At 41.3% G+C, this 17,600-nt stretch overlaps 1 protein-coding gene across 21 annotated transcripts in view; it reads right to left on the bottom strand.

Annotated features, from left to right (window-relative positions):
- ZBTB20 (zinc finger and BTB domain containing 20) overlaps positions 1-17,600 on the bottom strand; it is a 643,318-nt gene that overhangs the window by 452,722 nt on the left and 172,996 nt on the right. For 14 of the 21 annotated variants that reach the window (XM_077341935.1, XM_077341943.1, XM_077341936.1 and 11 more), the window contains one exon: positions 12,845-12,966. The exons of the other annotated variants lie outside the window; for them this stretch is intronic. The gene's annotated coding sequence lies outside the window, so the exon portion shown is untranslated. The remainder of the gene's footprint in view (positions 1-12,844; positions 12,967-17,600) is intronic. 21 annotated transcript variants of the gene reach the window in all.

Here is a 17,600-nt window from a genome sequence, read left to right as displayed (position 1 = left end):
GAAGCGCGCCTCCCATGCCTGGATGGTGTACAATTAACATCTACACCAGTGGTCAGGAACTTGGGAGTGACCTTCGATGCCTCCCTGTCTATGGTGGCTCAGGTCACAAAATTAGCCGGACGGCTTTTTTCCATCTTTGCCAGGACCGGCTACTAGCGCCCTACCTGTCCTCAGAACACCTAGCCACTGTGATCCATGCAACGGTCACTTCCAGACTAGACTACTGTAACTCGCTCTACGCAGGCTTACCCATTTATATAACAATACAGCCATGTTGCTCTGATGAAGCAGGACAAAGTTGGAGTCCAGAGACAGATTTAAGACCAACAGAATTTTATACAAGGTATAAGATTTTGAGTGCAAGCGCACTTCTTCAGTCCAGGTGTCACTGGAGTCCAACTTTTTTCCATGTTAACTGTCTTCAGTGCCCTGCTTGTACTGTCTTATATCTTTATATCAAGTTTATATATGCAGTGTGTCAAGGTACATTATGGAGCATCCTCCTGTATTACTGAAATGCTACATGGATAAGTGTGAAAATTTAACTGCTAAGAAGTCAAGTATGTGTGTCACTTTGTACGCCTCACTTCCCCATGGAGTCATATGAGAATTTCATGGAGTTGGTTTGCATCTTGTCTTTTGGAGGAGAATAATAGATGCTTACAAGTAAGGTTCAGACAGAATGTCAAAACCAACTTGTGGTCATTCATACCCTTCTCTTTCTGAACCTCATTATCGAATTAGATATTTACACATTTTTGGCAAACCATGTCATGCTCCCACAGGAAAGTTATGGGAAATGGCCTCAGAAGCGGAATCTGGGGGGCTATTATGCACAGCAGGAAACCTCACAAAGTCTGCAAAAAAAGACATTTTTTAATTCTGGTTTTGCCCCAGAAAACCCACAATAGTATTATTGATCCAGCATGGCACTCCCCACTCATAGCGGTGACTGTGTCTTTTCCATGCAATATTTAAAACTAGCTTTACAATGACTTCTTTTACAATGCTGCTAAAGATGCCTGTTTTCGCATGCGTAAATGTTAGCATGTTTTTGGACTCCTCCCCTGTGCCACCATACACCATTGGATGAAGGGACAGCTGCTAGTCCCTCGTCCATCAATGGATGCTTAAGTTGCTCCTTATTTGGCGCAAATCCTCTCACTTCTGCTATGTCAACAGTACACCAACAGAAATTATTTTATTCATTCCCTCAGAGGCATTTCAATCCACTCTCTAGAAGGATCAGCATATCTCTGGAGGAGGAAAGGTTGTAGTGTTTTCAAAAGGCTGTGTGCCACACATATATTTCTTGTTTAGGTCTCCGTGTCCATGAACTACAATTCCCATGCCCTGCGAACAGAATGTGCCACAGTGGCGGTCAGGTGACATTGCAGCTGACCATGGCTTGCCAATGAGCATCTACACAACGGAGGAAGTGCCCACTTATTTAAGGATTTACTGTCATATCAGAGCACATGCATAAACACAACTGTTTTTTAATGATGATTTAAAAGGGTCAGCATACTGACTTAGGTGAAAACCTGTACGTGCGTAATAGTCCCTGGACTCTCAAAGGCAGGTATGCATAACGACGAATTCCACTATTTTAAATGGCGATTTTTCATTCCGCAAACAATTTGCAACAAAGATCCCTGTGCGAAAAGGCCCTCATACTTTCTCCCTAGGCTTTATTGTAAACTGAGGTCTGACTGTTTATAGTGTGACAGCAGTGATCTGGGGGAACTGTACAAGAACAGATCTCTGCAAACACTGGAGAAATCCCCAGTCCCAATGCAGGCTGAGATTAGCAATGAGCAAGGAGGAGGATACAGATACCTGTTTATTAAACTTAAATGAAAGAAGACATAAATGTGACACAACTCATGAATTTATTGTATTGACTAGGATCAGCCATAATATTCTGAAAGATAGGCAAATAGGAAAAAAATTCCCAGCAAGGACTTTAATAACCATGCTGTCAGACTTCAGAAGTACAAGCAAAGCTATGCCTATCAATGTATGCCTATAATGGGCACAATTGAGCTGATCAAACAACTATCTGCCACAGGAATTGGCAATCTCACAACACAGCAGCTTAGATGGACATTGGTAACTGCAGCTGTTGATTGTATTGCAAGTTCATCATATGACTGGCATTTGGTAGCTCAACATTTAAGGGACTGCCTGTAAAGAAGCCAAAGAAACATGTAAAAAGTTACCCATCCTTTATAGGGGCCTGCATCAGAACTGTATCTGTATTTTCAGTGGCGTCTCTGTGGCCTCCAGCTCCTCCAAGGTAAGAAGTCCTAAAATGTGGACAGTGGCCGATGGCTGATAATTAGGGTTGGGCACTCCGTGCCTGCATGTGTGTGCCCGCCAGCATTCCAACACCCACACCTCCCCTCCCCCCCCCACAGCGTGGCACTGGCTGCATCAGGAGTGACCAACCGAGATGGTTTGCTGATAGCAGCAGGTAACAAATTCAACAACAACAATAACTGGTTACACTCCCTGCACACTTGAAGCATGAGTTATACCAGGAGAACATGGTCAGTTCCTGCTAGCATACCTGAAAGGGTATCTCCTCTTTTTACACTGTATGTTCTTACTGCCAACAACTGTTAAGGAGGGATGGGACAATACACACAGCAGTCAGGGGTGGCCTGGGAGGCAGTTATATCAGTCATAGCTTGGGGCAGGGGTCCACCTTCCTTCACTTACCATGTTGTCCTTTCTTCTTGAAAGATAGAGAGCTCGACTCCCTGTGTTTGTGTCCAGAGATGGAACTCCTGTGGGGGGGGGGGGGGGTCTGACCAAAGTGTTAGAAATTTGCTCCAACAGAATTTGTTATCCTCCTGAGATGTTTGTGCTATGTTCACATTTTGTGCAAACTGCTTTCTTTCAGCTTCCTATTTCCAAATACCTCTTATGTGAGTTCTAAAAGTGCTGATGTGAGGGCTGAGAGATATAGCCCTATGCAGTCCACCCTTTCATATGAGCTACTCTTATTTTGGCAGGAGAGTTCTTACGAAGGCTGCATCCAATTACCAAGGCTGCATCCTAAACTGGGATGAGCTTGGAGGCATGGGTGAAGGTAGTTGTTCTTTAAGTGTTACCAGCACCAGCAGTGCGATCAAGCCCCTGGAAGTTTACAATGTTGCCCTTTTCTACTCTGGCATACTTTGTCACCATCCTTAGCCATTCAGAAGGGGGACTCAGGATAGGACCTTAATATAAGGATTGCTTACTGTCGGTGTTAGGTTCTTGCTAGGCATATTACAAGATGCTGTATGGTGTTGATCAGGTTTCCAAAATTAAATGGGATAACAAACTGGCCGCCAGTCAGATTTCTGAATTTACATATGATCTGATTGTAGATATTAGCTGTTCAATCGTTTTGTGAATCACTATAAACGTATTACTTCGGTATACTGCATATATGTCATATTTCTCTAATGTATTTCATGTATTCATGATATGTACGGGCAGTGAAACACAACTGTTCATAGATAGGTTTCTTGTAATTACCTGTTTTTAAAACACAACTTTTATTATTTTTCTCTGTACTATCAACACAGCAGAACATTCAGTAATAAAGTGTAGATGATCTCCACATTATACCAGCCAACAGGGCTCTTCAGCTGGAACATTCTCTAACCACATTTTGGGCTATGTGCAATACTTCTGCAACTCTCTTGTACATACAGTATGATATTTTACAGACATGTAATAGATTTGAAGTAGAACATCTTTACCACAATATGGTTAGATGTGTACCACTATGGTGTGTGTGTGTGTACAATCAGCACATTGAAATAATACCCACAACATTAAGCAGAAAACATGGTTCACAAAAGAATGAGGCACCAATGCAAGTGTGAAGAAAGATGGTGTTTCTGTGCAAACAGCTGACCCAGGCTAATCACATTTTTGCTACGTGAATAGTAATGGGATAGAGATGTATAGCAGGACACCACAATTTCTCTAGATATAGTGAAATGAGGAAGATCTTCAAAAATTAGTGAGGAAGAACCTTTAAAAATGAAAATGCATAAAGTCTTGGGCTGAATTTTTTTTAATGCATCCCAACAAACATTGGGTATAGCTGAATGACGCTTGCACCACCTCAGTCCGTACCGTGACTTTAACTGCACTGCACTGTTTGCAGTTTCAGACACATTTTCTCAATTCCTATTTATTTGGTGTCATAATGGGAAAAGAGCCAGTTTGGTGTAGTGGTTAGGAGTGCGGACTTGTAATCTGGCATGCCAGGTTCGATTCTGCGCTCCCCCACATGCAACCAGCTGGGTGACCTTGGGCTCGCCACGGCACTGATAAAACTGTTCTGACCGGGCAGTGATATCAGCGCTCTCTCAGCCTCACCCACCCCACAGGGTGTCTGTTGTGGGGAGAGGAAAGAGAAGGCAACTGTAAGCCGCTTTGAGCCTCCTTCGGGTAGGGAAAAGCGGCATATAAGAACCAACTCTTCTTCTTCTTCTAATGAAGTTTGAGTGACAGGAAAATATAGGAGTCTCACATCAAAGCAGCCTTGAGGAAAGGTATGTACATATGAAACATATACTGTAATATATGAAACATATACATATGAAACATATACTGTAATATATAGCAAATAATGACTTTGTATGATAGTATATTGCCCTGACCTGGATAGTCCACACTAGCCTGATTTCATCAGATCTTGAAAACTACACAGGGTTGGCCTCAACTGGAGACCAAAACAGAAATCCAGGATTTCTATGCAAAGACATACAATGGCAAACCATTTCAGAACATCTTTTGCCCTCAAAATCCTAAGGGATAGCCATGTCGGGTGCAACTTGATGGTGCTCTCTAGCATCACAATAGTATACTATCCTTAAGTAATAGCTGCTGATTCTGAAATTATAATTCCAGTAGAATCACAGAAAATCAACTTCCTCAGCTTTCCTTCTTGTAACATAAATTTTGCCGGTTTGTATTTATACCCTATCAATGATCCAATGATGGACTGAGATCTATGGTGCTTAGAAGGAACTCAGAGGCACAGAAATCTAAGGGAAGGTTAAACCCTTTGACATGCAAAATATGGAGTTCAAAGACTGCAGTGAACCGAGACTACTATTTCCTGACCACTCTGTCTTTACCTTGAAGAGCCTCTGGCTCTTCATATCTCTGGTTCAGTCAACCAGTAATCATCAGTTAATTGCCAGTCAGAATGTTCCTATTCACTGCCCTATGTGACCAATGGATCACTCAGTGCTGAAAAGCATGGGAAACTCACTACAAGCAGATGCCAGGGAGAGAGTAAATGTAAGGTTTACCATTTCTTATAGTATAAGCATTGCAATTTATTCCTTTACTAGCTTGAAAGGGCCCCCTCCCCTGGCCAGGCAGCTTAAGGTGGCTTTGGGCTGCAGCTTGCAGCCAGATCAAGTGGGACAGGTGGGGGCTGGGCAGCTCTTTAGCAGGGCCAGGACAAAGCTCCTTAGCAGGCAGTCAGGAGGCCCTCGTCAGCAGGCCCAGCCTAGCAGGCCAACAGGCCCTTGTTAGCAAGCCCTCCACCACGACCCTTTGCCCAGGGCCCTCTCCCCTTACCTGCTGCTGGCTCCAGGCCCTGAGGCATTTGAGAGCAAAGAGGCTAGAGTCCAGAGATGGGAGCTGCCGGAGTAGAGCCAATCAGGGCAAAGCTGGCTGCACCCTGATTGGCCCTATTCTAACTTGGACAGCCGGACACGTCCCACCCCCTAGGCTGTTTCATAAATATATAGAGGAACAACAATGGATAAGGATATAATATAATAATGAAGAAAATTCCTTATTCCTATTTCAGCCACAGCCCCTTGTATTTTAGAACAGTGTGTACCAAGTGCCATCAATGTCATTAGTAATATTTATGCTTGACAGCTATGATCCTGCAGTTGTCTGTGTGTTGATATGCTTAATGTTACATAACCTGATTAATGTTACATAACCTACCAGGATAGTACAGGCAAACCTGATCCCATAAGACAGGGGTAGTCAAACTGCGGCCCGCCCGATGTCCATGGACTACAATTCCCATGAGCCCCTGCCAGCATTCACAGTTTGACTACCCCTGTCATAAGATCTAAGCAAGGAGCTAAGAAGAGACAGCCCTGGCTAGTACTTAGGAGGGCAACCTCCAAGGAGTATCAGGTTCCTGACAGGTAATAGCAGGTTCCTGGCAGGTAATGGCAAACCACCTCCCAATGTCTCCTGATTGGTCAGACAATCTTAGAGTCACTTGGCTGAATCACACAAGTGCCAAATGATAAATAAAGAAATACCTGATGGACATAGTATTTATGAAAACCAGAGAACAGAAACACCACAGGAAATGAGGTCTCTGCACACTCAGCATTACACAAGCTATTAATTATATTTCAGAGTCCTGAATGAGAACCTGAAGTATAGAACACTTGCATAATGTTTATTTTTATGGCAACTCTACTCTAAAAATAGCATTAATTACCTATGGGCTGGACATAGATAAGGCAACAACTGTGCCTCCTGGGACAAACATTAGTATCACGCCACATCACAGCAATCACACATCAACAGCATACTGACATGTTTGGTTAATTCATTTTACACCCACTGAACATAGATTCCTTGACACAAATCAGTTATGCAGACTCAAGGAAAATTTCCAGAGAGTGAGTCCTGATTTTTGTTGAGAAGTTCGATTTGGTTGCCTTTGATATACAACAATATCTGCATTAATAATTATCATCATAATAAATTTTGATTTGTATCTGGCCCTTCCAAAAGCTCAGGGCAAGTAACAACATGCAAACATATCCAAAAATTAAAAATTTAAAACATTTCCAGGTTTTTATAACTCATACCCCCAACAAGAATCCCAAATGGGAATGGTTTGGCGGGAGCCAATCTTCCCCTTCCTTCTTTCCCCTCCCCTAGCACTATAGAATCATAGAATCATAGTTGGAAGGGGCCATACAGGCCATCTAGTCCAACCCCTTGCTCAACGCAGGATCAGCCCTAAGGCCAGCCTTCCATGGTGGGTGTTATATTTGGCCTCAACCATAAGCTCAGTATAATAGTTCCATTGTGCAGGTCCTGCAGAACCTCTGAAAGCCCTGACCATGGTCTAAGACAACTTTACCTCTTTTGGACCAGGGACCCTGAGCAGATGTTGTTCAGAGGATCACAGTGCTCTTGGTGTCATAATGGAAAAAGCAGTTCTGCAGGTATGCTGGTCCCAGACCATTTAGGGCTTTAAAGGTTAAAACCAGCACATTGAACATGATTCAGTCTCCAATCTGGAGTCAATGCAAATGGGCAAGCACTAGTATTATGGATGCTCCATACTGAGCCCGTCAGTTCTCATACAGCCACATTCTGGACCAGTTGGAATTTCCAGAGCAGTCTCAAGGGCAGCCCTCTATAGAGTGAGTTGGAGAAGTATAATCTAGAGGTGACAGTTGCATGGATCACACTAGCTAGGTCCAGCTCCAAGAGGTACAGTGCGAAATGCCTAGTCTGGCACAGGTGGAAAAATATCAGGTGGGCTATCTATTAAAGATCCAAAATCACTCCCGGTTCCCGGTGTTAACTGTATCCTGGCGAATGCTGGATGGTGTATCAGCCACCTGTCTACATGCTGGCCCAGCCAGAGGACCTCTGTCTTGGATGAATTCAACTTCAGCTGATTCCACTCATGGCAAGCATGAACATATCTTGTTTTTATACTCAGGCCCCCTCTCCTCCTGTGCATGTTTCATGTAAACTGCCCTGATAATTAACACATATATGTAACACATAAATAAATAAAAGCTGAGAACTTTTTGATTCCATAATCTTTCATATCCTATTTATACTGAAGTCCAATTACAAACTGGTATTTAAGGCTACATTAACATAACTCAGCAAGCTATGATTAAACTACAATTGGGTAAGAACTCATGACCCTATCTTTCCTCACACCTGCTCTGCTCTCTTTTGGAGCTTGATTCAGAACTCACAGTCTTCCAGGTAAGCCAGTATAGGGGGATTTTCCCCTCTTAACTGGGTCACATTGAAAGCTGCATTCAAAACTTCATTTTCAGAACCCAAAATATTTAACTAGATAGTCTAAACTAGCGATCCCCAACCTGTGGTGGTGGGCCGCGAAGGACGCCTTCTCCCCCCCCCCCGGCCCTTTACAACACACTTTGGGTGTCATTGTCTCCCATCACTCCCAGATGGGACTATCTCGTTGCAGAGAAACAAGTTCAGGGTTCCCATTGATTTGTCATTGTCATGAGTTAAAATTTCCATGAAAATAAAATGTTCCTTATGTTCATTGTTGTCGTGTGTCTGTATCTTATTTTGAAGGGATGTTTAAACATTACCATAGCGATCAGAGAGCGTTAGGGCAGTGGTTGAGAGTAGAGGAGTAAACTACCCCCCCCCCCACTGGGCCTCAGTAAAATTATCAAGCGTTGAGTGGTCCCCGGTGATAAAAAGGTTGGGGACCACTGGTCTAAACCTCCAATGTCTAACTAGAACATGAGCACAGAGCATACTGCACAACAAAACCCAGGTGCAGATTTTAAATTAAAAATAGGAACTTCCTACTCCATCTTAATGTATGCTACTAGAAGGTTTTCTGAATTTAAAGTCTATGGTTCCTGTCAACATCTGAATTCTCCTATACATCTAAGCATGTCAGCTGGTTGACTTAGAGGGTGAGATCACTTTACCTTTTGTTACATACAAAACTCATTTCTCCACCATGAAATATCAACGGCCTATGCTATAAGAGAAACAGGTGTACTGGCCACAAAACACAAACACAACTAACATCAGCATGTTTATATCCAGTAAAATCACTATGATCTATATGTTGGACTGTAACCATTAACATTTGGGCAAATTATGAAAATATGCAAAATTCTGTTTCTTAATCAAAGGCAGAAAATTCGGTTCCAACCAAGCCAATTCAATACAATCAAACTATTTGGGGGAAATAGCATTATAAGCAAACCTTTCTTCCACTTTCCATAATCTCTTTTTTTAAAAAATTAAGAGGTAAAATTTCTCTGTGCCATCTCACTTGCTCTTCTTCCTTAATAGAAAACGACTGCCGTGACTACCCCCATGTAGCAGAACCATTCACCATCAGCACCTCTGCACTCCCCATGTGCTTAGAGAACAACTGATTAGCACTTTGCATAATTAACCTGATTAGCACTGTGCATAATCAAACTGATTAGCACTTTGCATAATTAAAAAGAAATAAGAGAAACAACAACAATAACTAGGTAATATCAAAAGCTGCTAGTCCGACAGCCAATTTGCTAGTACTGGGATTAGTTTAGTGTTGAAGATTTTATTCTTTAAAGCTATTTTGGGATGCAAGCACCTCAGGATTCTAAACTCTCACCAGAAATATTGTCAATGATTTGGATATCGCCCAGTAAAATGGAAAATTCTAGGGCTGATAGTTTCATGCAAACTAATGCAGACTACTGACTCAAACAGCTATATCACAAAATGAATGTGGGGAGGAACCTTTTTGCATTTACCCCTGGAAGATCTTGAATAGCTCCCTATCAGGGGAAGTGATAAAAGGTCTATCTAATACATTGCAATAATATGCAGGAAATGGAAGCATGACTGTTGAATTTCCTGCTTCCGTTCATAATGAGCAACATATCTGTTGTTCTAGGTACAGCCAAGTTGGCGGCTAGCATTACAAACCATCCTTACTTTAAGGACTTGGAGATTCCAAGAGAAATTGTATCAGTATCATGAAATTCAGTTGCCCCTCCAAACTAGATTTTAGCGTTCAGTATAAGTTCAAAATAAGTTCAAAATTTAGAGATAAGTTCAAAACTTATCAGAGTCCAGGAATTCAATAGGGGCAGCACTAAGTTGCCCAGAACTACCCAGATTCTAACTACCCAGATTCTAAAGGTTGCATACATTTTTGAAGAGACTCAGACTACATAGCCAACAGTATCCTTCATCTAATAGTTTTTACACATTCTTGTAATTCAAGAGGAAGCTATTAATGAAGAGGGTACTTTAAAGTAATTAGCACTGCAGTCCTATGCTATGGATTTAGACTGAGTAATTTGGCATCAAGATTGTACATATGCACTAACTGAAAGGAAGATTAGATATTTTTTCGCCAACAATGCTATTAACAAAAATAAGTTCTTAAATATGCATACAATGTATTCGTTTGTTGTGAGTTACCTTTGTAGGGGGTTGTCTTACATCCAGGGTTGCTTTCCTCTTGAGTAAATATGGGTGAAAAGATCGCATTAGCATAATAAAAGAAATCAAGCTCTGGTGGAAGCATTAGTTTTATAACTATTCTATTTGAGAAAAAACGTGCAGCTAACAAAGATTATTCAAGTCCAAATGTTCCTGGGTAAGGTAGTTCCAGTAATTCTGGGAATTATGCCAGTCCCTTAGCTATATATGTAAATATTTTTAAAACACTATTTTAATATACATGTATTTTAAACACATATATGTCTACATGCATACAGTGCTGCAGAACTGCCATGGCAACAAGTTAACAGTTAACAGAAACTCACACTTCTGACTGAAAATATTGTTTGAAAAATAACTCCAACATACACACACACACACAAAAAGGTGCCTCTGCTAAACAGTTTAATCAATTTTATGATCTAACAATTCAGTTGTCAGTATTGCTGGAATGCCTCAGCAAAATTATAAGTCAAGGATTCTTAGAGAGGATGAGATTTTGAAAAGTAATAAAAAAACGTTGTGTATGTAAAATTAGCCAGCATGACCATTTACGCACTGGGAACTTCACTGCCCCAGCTCCCGTGCAGGAGCACAAATTGGGGGCAGATGAGGTGCACCAGGCCAAATGCTCCCCCTTGTGGGTGCAGGAAGAGGTGGGGCAACCTGCCATAACTAAAACTGCAGCCCGGCATGAAACCTCCAGTGCATAAACAGTCCATGTGAGAACTCTTGCCTTAAAATATTCCAGTAATGTAAAGTCAAATTGATCCAATGTGTTGAGAATTGTCCTCCTCTTTATAGTTAAGGAGTGACAAAAGATCCTAGTTGCCACTTATGGCCTTATCTTTTCCCCTCAATGAACCACAGGAAAAAAAATAAAACAGATAATTTTGATGCTAATCACAAGTTCAAAGCAATACACCTAGAAACATAATACTTCTTCCTTCTTGGTGCCAGCTTGTTGTAGAGGTTAAGAGCAATGGCTTTTAACCTGGAGAGCTGGGTTTGATTCCCCACTCCACTACATGCAGCCAGCTGGGTAACATTGGAATAGTCACAGTCCAGTTAGAGACGCTATCACAGAGCAGTTCTTTCAGAACTTTCTCAGCCCCACCTATCTCACAGGGCATCTGTTGTGGGAAGAGGAAGGGAAGGCAATTGTAAGTTGCTATGAGATTCTTTTCGGTAGAAAAACCCAATTCTTCTGCTTGTTGTTCTAGATTTTTTTGTTAAAGGCTTACCTTAAAATCACAGTATTCTGGGCAAAGCAAGAAGGCTAAAGCACAACAGCACCACTTTGTCCCTCTCCAAAAGTTAGAGGGAATCTGAAACAACAGGTGTAAGTATCTCTTGGTCTCAAATCTGTGGGCCATTGGCTGGCGTGACAAGACCTAATGGCTGCTCTTCTCCACCAAAGCCAAAGTCCCTCATGGCTGCTTCTTTGGCACAGGGGAGACTGCCAGTTTCAGCACCCAATGGAGATCCCAATGGTGAAAAATATGGCCAACCCTATGCTCTATATAGCTTCGATAGCAGCATAGCATCAGACTTTTAGTAAGAGGAGACAACTGACTGACTGGTTGCAAAATTGTTCATTATTCTTAATATTTATATAAATAAGAAGACTTGTATGTGATTTAACTGGGTAGAATTATGTTCATGCATATGGCATACCATGTAATCTTTGATGCATTAATTTTATACCTTATGAGTGCATATGCACATAAAATAGATCATAGCATGCCAACGATTTATACTAAGTTGTACATAAATGTCACATTTATATTACAACTTATACGTGCATGATTTTCCATACACATAAATGCATACACACAGAAAATGGAAGAACAAAAGAATAAGCCTCCTACAAGAAATTTAAATAGCCTTTTTAGAAATCCTCACCCAAAGTTAGAGGGCTTTTAGCAATCGTACATTTATCTCTTCCAAAATACACCTGCTTTCTTTTCCCCTCTTTTCACTTCTTTTGCCAAACTAAATATTTTTTCCATCTAATGACTCTCTTTATTAGACAGCATCTAATTTGCATACATTTACATACAATTTAACTGCTTGCTTCTGAGAACAAAGAAATGGCTCCGTATTGTACTGAAGGACAATACTCAGAAAAGGAAGGTATAAAAACCAGCTAGCTCAGTGGCTGTGTATTCTTTTTGTTTCAGAAATACCAGGATTTTTAAACACTCCACTTAAAGGGTGAAAAAGATTATTCCAACAGACAATGCAAAAAGATACAGTGCAGCTCCCTTTTAACACATTTTTTTCTCTGGCCTGGTTAATGGGATTTAAGGTCCAAGCTTTCTTTGCTTTCCTCTATTTCTTTTATTAGATCTGATGGATTTAATTCTGTCACATATTTTAGTTCATTCATATAAAATTTATGCAGAAGCTCAACTTCAATGCTAATTCGGTACGCCTACCCTTTTCCTACCATGAGAACTGGGGAATGATTGAACAATTTTGGATGGGCATGAAGTATACTGATTTCAGTGCTAAATGTTATTATTGTGAGTCTGCTAATGCCTGTGAGGACCTCACCTTACAGAAATACACAGAGCAAATACACGCTTACCATGTAGCCACATGAGAACCAACAGGATGGGATGCAAGGTTGAACTCTACTTGTAAAAACAAGAAGGAACTGTTGTCAGAGTACAAGCAGGAAGCAGCAGAGTTGTTAAGCTCTCTAGTTCCCTAGAAGATGAGGAAGAAAGATACTTAGAACGGCACATTAATGAAACATCTGTTTGAAAGAAAAAGAGATACATTCAGATGTTCAAAGTTTCCACTTTCAAATGTTCAAAGATAGCAAAACTGTTCCAAAAGTGCCCACAGAATTTGATTACAGAGATGTCACTAATAACAAGTATTCAAAACAACTCAGGATTCAACAGCACAATGACAGCCAGAGTGGAAGGCAGATGGAAGTCAACTCAAGGTTCAAAACCCCACTTGGCCATGAAACTCACTGAGGCAGTCACTCTAAGCTTTACCTAACTCACAAGGTTGTTGTGGCTGGAAAATTTACTAAATAAACAGAATTCCAGAGCACTTGTCAAGATGTATAATTAATATGTGTCATACCTTTATTCCTTCAATTATATTATCTTTAGAAAGCTTCCTTTTAACACAATCTTTTACATCTAGATTTTATGAAAGGTGAAAAGGCCTTGACAGCTGATGACACAGAACGGCAAACTCATCCTTTGGTATTTATTTATTTATTCAATCAATTCATAGTCCGTTTTCCTCCTTAGACTCAAGGCAGATCATATAATAACACTCCATAAAATCCCCTTTAAAACCCTGACACTATAAACATCACCAACATAAGATGGCAGAAAGCAAATCCTCCAGCCTCCACACAACTGTCCACAAAGGGGTTCATCAGATGCAATAGCATACCAGAGGGGGCCCATTTGGTCTTAACAAACCCAACCTCATTCGAAGACCTGGCAGAAGAGCTCCATTTTACAGGCCCTGCGGAATGTTGACGGTTCCATCAGGTCCCTCAGCTCTCTGTTGGATAGCTATTTATTTCTGTAGGATAGACAGAAACTACTGGCAGCAGAAAGAAATGATTATTTGGCCACTCACTGCCTTTCAGTGAACTGTTTGGCTAAATGGGCTCTCTGGGAGAACAACCCAATATAACACATTTCCTGATAAAGAATTATTGCAAAATATCCCATATTTTCGTACAACTTGTGACAGCTCCTGATCATTTATAATCCTATTTCCCAGTTGTTTGGTTGTCGGTCCAAGTCTTGAATCCTGGAAGTATCAACCTGATAGGCTAAATTGCCCCTTCTGGGAAGCAGCAGGAGCAGATTTTAAAGGGAGTGATCTGCAAACATCTGAAAGACAATTTGTTGATTCAGGGAAGTCAGCACGGATTTGTCTCGTGCTAGACTAGGCTTTCTCAACCAGGGTTTCGTGAAATGCTGGGGTTTCTTGAGGACCCTGAAAGGGTAGGAGTTAATTAAGTCTCTCTATATATTTAAAATATATTAAACATTTATCATGGTATGACCATATATGGTCATGTCAACCCGTTTCCCCCCACCCACCCAAAATAGCCAAAGATGGGCCTGGATAAGGTAAGAAGAGGAGGGGCCCCATGTGGGCATGCACACAACTATGTTTCTCAATCATATTCTTCATGATTGTACCACTTCTGGGGTTTCTCGAAGCCTGAAAAATGTTCTCAATGATAAAATGGTTGAGAAAAGCTGTGCTAGATCAACAATGTTTCCTTTGTGAACTGTGAACTATAAACTATATATGAGCAGAGAGTATGATGCGGCAGTAAAGTGGGTGAATACAGTCCTGCTGTATACCACATTGGTCAGACTGCACCTGGAGTACTGTGTCTCACTTCAGAAAGAAAATGGACAAAACTGGGAGAGTTATGAGGAAGGCTACAAGGATGATCCAAGGCCTGAGGGACAAGCCCTGTAAGGAAAGGCTGAGGGATTTGAGAATGTTCAGCTTGGAAAAGAGGAGGTTGAGAGGGGACATGATTTCTGTCTTTAAGTATTTGAAAGGTTGTCACTTAGAGGAGGGCAGGGAACGGATCCTGTTGGCAGCAAAGGATAGGACCCGCAGTAATGGGTTTAAACAATCTGTAGAACTGTACTGGATAAATATCAGGAGAATAAATTCCACATTCGGAGTAGAATCAGCTGCATAAGGAAGTAGACCTCTCCCTCACTTGCCGTCTGGCTGGACAGAAACTGATCCTGGATGCTTTAGGTTGATCCTGCTCTGAGCACGGAGTTGGACGAGATGGCCTATATGGTCCCTTCCAACTCTATGATTCTATGATTAAAAGCAACAGAAGGATTAACAGCATGAAAAACTAACATGATTCCCTGTACTAAAAAGAACTAAAATGATTTTTAAAAGTATAGACTGAGGAAAGGGTTGGCCTCTGATTGACAGAGCAGGGAGGGAGGGAGGGGAATGCAGAAACAGAATTCTAAACTGTCAAGATGGACAGTGGGTGGTTGAAAACAAAACATTCACCTCAAGAAGAAGGAGTTGTATTATGAAACTCAACAGAATGGAAGGCTCGCAGCAGAGTAGCAATAACATGATAACCTCTTCCTAATGTTCTCCATTATAATGTCTGTCATGTCTATTCAACCAAAGAACCAATGGAAACTATGCACTTTCATCTTGTTCTCTATAAAGTTGTGTTCTACATTTGAATTCCCCTCCAATGAATATCTCTGTCCATAATTACTCCAAAGAAATGTTACCAAAACCATCTTATATTATGCCACTTAACGAATGCCTGAAATAAAAGGGGACAAAGGAACATGAGAAATGTTGGCAAACATTACAAGCTTCTGTTCTGAAATCTTTTTTCAATTATATGCATTGTATGAGTGCAAAAAATCTTCCCGGATTGATAATGCGAACTTTTATTTATTGCCCTTATCTTTTTGTATACTGTGTATTCTTCAGTTGCTCATTGCTGGTATCAGTGTGAGCACGTGAGTGAGAATGCAGATGACAATGGAAAAAGAAATCCAGAACACAGGTGAGCTTTCCAAATGGAATATAGGAAAACCATATACTGCCAAGGCACACTTTCCAAATTTATTTTAGTGTTTAAGACATTTTTCAAACTGTAATCTGAAAAACATGTATGCACCTTAGGCCAGTCACAATTCTCTCAGAGCTCACTTACCTCATGGGGTGTCTGTTGTGGGGAGAGGAAGGGTAGGTGATTGTAAGCTGCTTTGAGACTCTGAGCAGTAAAAAGCAGGGTACCAAAAACCAGCTCTTCTCTTCTCATTGCAGTTTTGTATTGTCATATAGTTTTTAAAAGCTATCATCCATTTGGGGCTGGAGTAATATTCCATCTCTTACATCTACAGACTCTACCCTAGATGTGCACATAAGCACTGGATCAAGGGGACTGAAGGATAAGAGATCGTCAAGTATTCATAAAAACATAAGAAGCTGACTGCTAGATTAAACTTATGGGCCTTCTAGTTCAACACCCTTTATCACACACTGGCTAACCAGTTACTTCAGAGGGCCAACAAAAGGGCATACAAGCCAGGGCCTTCCTCCAAGGTTGTTGATTCAGGCTAAAAACATGAATTGTAGAATAATAGAGTTGGAAGGGACCTCCTGGATCATCTAGTCCAACCCCCTGCACTTTGCAGGACCCTTCACAGAATCAGCCTCTCCATCAGATGGCTATCCAGCCTCTGTTTAAAAATTTCCAAAGATGGAGAACCCACCACCTCCCAAGAAAGCCTGTTTCACTGAGAAACTATGCTGTCAGGAATGTCTTCCAGATGTTTAGATGGAATTTCTTTTGAATTAATTTCATCCCATTGGTTCTGGTCCATCTCTCAACTCATATCCTATTGCCAGAAGCTGGTTTCATAGCACATTATATCTAAGATCAGGGGCTACACTGTTCCTCCTATCGACTTCAAACATTAAACTCCATATACTCTCTAAACTCTGTACTGGCTGCATTAGAATCTAAGGACCAAACTAAACATGGTTATGTACTGAGGTCAGATCTGAAGATGCTGCCACCATTTTAATACAGGCTCAATCAGAATCTGGCATTTGTAGCATTCTTAAATCACCCAAATCATGGCAGGCCCATATGCTCATTCCCCCCACTGTCTTTCCCAGTGCCAAAATGGTTACCCCTACAAGCCTCACTAGAAAAGGCAGGGGAACAAGAGCACCTGGATCTGCAACAGAATTGTGGCACTGCATAGCCCAACTCTCATTTGACTTTAAAATGGTGGCAGAATCATGTCTAGTTTGGTCTTCATGGGAGGGACAATCCAGTGATCCCTGGGCATTTTAATTTATTTAGCTACCGTATTTGCTGGCGTATAAGATGACTGGGAGTATAAGACGACCCCCCAACATTTCCACTCAAAATATAGAGTTTGTTACATTACATTACAGTACTATGGGCCACTATGGGCAGCTATGTCTATCCCATCTGAAGTGCACCTGGCGTATAGGATGAGTCCCCCACTTGGAGGCATGTTTTTCAGGGGGGGAAAGTAGTCTTATACGCCAGCGAATATTGTATTTATACCCTGCTTTTCTCACCAACAGGGATCCCAAACAGCTTACAACATTTTCTTCATGTACATTTTATCCAGGGCAGAATGTGGATTCGAACCTGAACCTCGCAAATCCTTGTCCAGCACTCATCACTATGACATGCTGAGTATCCTACTGCTTCTCATGCACCAAAAGTAGCTGGTTCTAAATTATGGAATCCCGGCCACAAAGAAATCTAGCAAAGTCCAAACTTGATTATGGATTATTTT

Source organism: Paroedura picta, chromosome 6, assembly GCF_049243985.1.
Source record: "Paroedura picta isolate Pp20150507F chromosome 6, Ppicta_v3.0, whole genome shotgun sequence".
NCBI classification, from domain to species: Eukaryota; Metazoa; Chordata; class Lepidosauria; order Squamata; family Gekkonidae; genus Paroedura; species Paroedura picta.
The sequence above is the reverse complement of the archived record's forward strand: the minus strand, read 5'-3'. Positions and strand labels throughout refer to the sequence as shown.